At 37.4% G+C, this 4,320-nt stretch overlaps 1 pseudogene; it reads right to left on the bottom strand.

The window, feature by feature from the left end:
- Positions 1-2,555: 2,555 nt before the first annotated feature.
- Positions 2,556-4,026, bottom strand: LOC111793861 (annotated as a pseudogene).
- Between the last annotated feature and the right edge of the window lie 294 nt (positions 4,027-4,320).

Genomic DNA, 4,320 nt, shown 5'->3' with positions numbered 1-4,320 from the left:
CATCGACCGTGAACGTCGCTAGGTCCTTCGACTCTTCTATGTCTCATACAACATTCTCNTCCTTCTTTTTCTTACGTTGCTCGTGTGCCTCGAGAGAACCGGCGAGCTCATCGACCGTGAACGTCGCTAGGTCCTTCGACTCTTCTATGTCTCATACAACATTCTCGAAGTTATCTGTTAACGACTTCAACATCTTCTCCACAACCCACATCTCAGGTAACATTTCTCCGTTTCGATTTAGTTGATTTGCCACGGTCTGTACGCGCGTGATGTAGTCAAATACATTTTCTGACTCCTTCATCTTCATTCTCTCCAACTCGCCACGCAGAGTGTCTGGAGACGCACCTGCTTGAATCGGTCGGTTCCTTTGAACACCTTTTCTAAAGTGTCCCATACTTCTTTTGTCCCATCATGTTCATCGGCACTGATACCAATTTGTTGAAATAAAATTCGCTCTTATACTAATTTGTTGAAATAACAATCCGCTCCGATACCAACTTGTAAAAAATAGACGCTAACTTTGAAACCAACTTGTTTAAATAACTCTCACGAAGCTGTGAAAGAGGTATCGAGAGGGGGAGAGACAAGGGGACAAAAGAAATTCCGAAAAAACTATTTTCTATTATACTATACGCTTTGCTTTTTGTCTCCTGCTCTTGCTCTTTGCCTCTTCTTTCTACAATGAAAACGAACGAATTTACAGGGTTTCTAAGATCTAAAATTAGCTATCCCATAACCAGTTCACTCCTGTAAAATGATTCTTGTCCCTTCATATTTTGTTTGGCCTCTTCGTTTTCCTTCTTACGGCTCAAATTTAAAAAGCCTTACTAAATTTAACAAAACAAAAAACTACCCTTATTTTCTTTTTTCCATTTAAGTTTATTCCCAACAAAAGAGAAACGTGAACATTTTGGTGCTTTTCTCATATTCTTGGACGTTGTATGAAAAGAAAAAGGGGCCGAAGGATGGGGTTTAGAACTTTATGACACCCTCACAAAGTGGTTTCAACCGTGCTCCACTCAGGAGCAGATGCTTAAGTCTTTTTATTGATTTCTTAGCCTGTTCTCATTCAACCCTACTTCTCATACAAGTGGCTTACACAATAGCCATCCTACAAGGATCCATAAACCATTATGTCAAAGAATATGGTCGGTCCCCCAAATAGTCCATTCTTCTTCACTTCAAATCATCAAGACGTCTCTCTCTACCAACAAAAATAACTTTTTGAAAAAATGGTAGTTTGCTAAGTTCCGTCAATTCAACAAGAATAAGAATCTGGGGGTTTTCAAATTTTCATCGATGTGCCAACATTTTCATGTGTTTATAAGTTCAATATGGTGATAAATGAAAAATTAGTATTTCTTTTATGTCTTAGAAAAAAGGGTTAAAAGTATCCACAAAATAGATCTAATATTAATAATTATTGCGGTTGGTAAGTTTTTGAATTCTTACGTTTGTGTCTAATACATCCACAACTTCAAAAACTATCAAATACATTAGCGTATTACCTCGCTCAAATTTTCTAAAGTATTTCTCTCAAACATAACCTGAGGTTCGAGCATACGTCGATATCGTCCACGAAATCTGAAATTCACATCACTGATTTGTTCACTGGTTTAGAACAAGTGTCGCACAGTCGCTATCCCGCTACTGCAAAAGTGCGAAGGTGACAATGGACAAGTCCATTACAAGCTTCTACATGGTCAAGGTCTGGCTCCAATTCCGCTTCTACAAGGTCGGAATCCGAGGCCAGCTCCATGACAGGGTCAAGAATACGATTAGGTTATGGACTTGCAGTCGTCTTCAACCTCGGCTTCCCCACAAGATTGTCTTTAGGGAAGCGTCGTATTCGTATGGCCTGAAATGTTCCCTGCTTCCCAGTCTGTACTGCACTCGACCATATGCTCATTTCGTTGATTGAGTTGGGTATCCTCCATCCCCTTTTGGGCCGCCCGATTATTTTATATCTGAAAAGTTTTAATATATAAAAAAAGTTCATTTTTAAATAGAAAACCCGGTAGTGGCCAACATTACAATAAACAAAATGGCAAGAATCTAGCACCAAAAATATATTTTATATCTGTTCAAGGTTTCAGGAAGAAATTATGATCCAGAAAGTTGTGCTACAAGAGACCTAGAAATATTGTTAGTTTGTAAAGATATGCAAATCATACTCGAACGCGCACTCTGTCAAAACAATCCACCGTTCGAAGTTGCTCGAGATGGGCCTACAAATGCTGGTCGGACTCTCACCAAAGAAAAAGATGATGATTGCTTCGGATAGCATGTAGGACAACACTGAATCCATGTGGTTCATGAATATGTTTCCAACTCCGATGGAAACCCGAGCTATAGACCACGATTATACTGCACGAAACATAGCCTAAAATCGCGTACGTTGCCATTTCTGGTCATGTCTATTTCGATGACTTCGATTTCGAAGTTCCATCAATAGTNTCGCGTACGTTGCCATTTCTGGTCATGTCTATTTCGATGACTTTGATTTCGAAGTTCCATCTATAGANAATCGCGTACGTTGCCATTTCTGGTCATGTCTATTTCGATGACTTCGATTTCGAAGTTCCATCAATAGTTATGTTTCCCATTACAATCTCCATAGCTTCTCTCTCGTCCTTCTCGCTTCTTTTAGTTGAAGCGTCCTAATCTTTGGGCTGATTTTGATGGGTTGATACAGAAGATTCAAGAATTCTTGAGACATAACTCAACCACGGATGGCTGAGACATTGTGCTGCTCTTGGTCTCTTTTCAGGTGCAAAATCCAATAAAGGAACAAGAAAGTCAGCCAAGTCATTAGCATCTTGCTTGCTGAAATCATACTTCTCAGTCAACACCTTATTAAGAGGCCAAAAGCGCAATTGAGGAATATGCCTCAACTCGCCATATTTGTTGAAGTAGTCCCTTGAATAGCAGCCACCTAATGCAATCTGTGCCGGATATTTTAAGAAAGAGCAAAATATAAATAAGTGAAAAAAAATTCAAATATATAAAATAAAGACGACATGGTATCTGTAAGTATGTAAACATTACCTTGCGAGGCATCACTCCAAGAAGCTCCATCATCAATGCGAAATGATCCTGAAGATAAAATAAAGAGTAGAAATTACAACTTCCAGAAGAGAAGGTCCATGTAATAAGCATATACTCATAGCAAAGTCTTGTTTTGATGTTCCTCGAACACGTATACCAGTGATGTTGACATGATATACATATAGTTTTTTTAAAAAAAAAAAAAGAAACAAGTACCGTATGTATACTACCGCTATCCTACAAGCTAAGGGGAATGCGATTAGCTGAGATAATAGCCACATTGTATTAAAAAAATGGAAAGAAAGGCATCAAGTTAAAAGCAAAATTCTTTATGTTTTCCAAACGACAGTCTTTTCACATTATTCACGTGGCATATTTAGTGTATGACATTGTTGAAATTAAATTGAGCCTCCTCAACCAGTTAACCAAAATAAAACAACCGACCAAATATTTCAGTATCAGGTAAACTTCTACATTATGCCGTTGTTATAGCTACAAGGGAAGAAACGTGTCAACGAATAAAATTATAACTCATTGATAACGAAAAAAAACAACAATAACAAACCAAAAAAAAAAATTTTAAGCATGGTTTTCAAACGATTGAAAATGTGGGACTTTACTATGAGTAGAAGCAATGCTTCCCAAGGGGAGGTGAGACTCGATTAACAAATGTTACACGTTAAGAATTAATGAGTATAAGAAAGAAAAAAATAATCATACTGATAAAAGAAAAAAAAAAAAAACAAAAAAAAACAAAAAAAAAAAAGTCTCTGAACATACCTCATCCCATTCATAGTTGTCACCACTGTGTGGATCAAAGAGAACATCGCCAGTGGCAAACTCACAACAAATGCAAGCAAATGACCACATATCTGCTGGATTCGAATATTTAGATCCAAGAATAACCTCAGGACTCCTATACTGCCGTGTCTGAATATCATTAGTAAATTGCTTGTAGATAAGAGAAACTTTGAGCATGGGCAACTAGTGTCAAATTACTGCCATGTAAATTGCTACGAGTGTCTCATCAATGCCACTCCAATCATCATTGGAATGTAAGATTAAATGTCTAATGTCCAGCGACATCCTTAATGCTAATTACATTATTAGGAAACTAAATTTTTTTGAATTACCAAGGTATGAGAAATAGCGATCAATTTCATATGCGATTGTATATCCTCAATCCAAAAGTTATATGGTCACTAACTACTGTGTCTTAATTTGGGTTAAACTAAACCTAAAGCTTAACAAACCTTCGTACTAACGTCTTTT

Source organism: Cucurbita pepo, chromosome LG01, assembly GCF_002806865.2.
Source record: "Cucurbita pepo subsp. pepo cultivar mu-cu-16 chromosome LG01, ASM280686v2, whole genome shotgun sequence".
Taxonomy (NCBI): Eukaryota; Viridiplantae; Streptophyta; class Magnoliopsida; order Cucurbitales; family Cucurbitaceae; genus Cucurbita; species Cucurbita pepo.
This window is presented reverse-complemented; position numbering and strand designations above follow the sequence as displayed.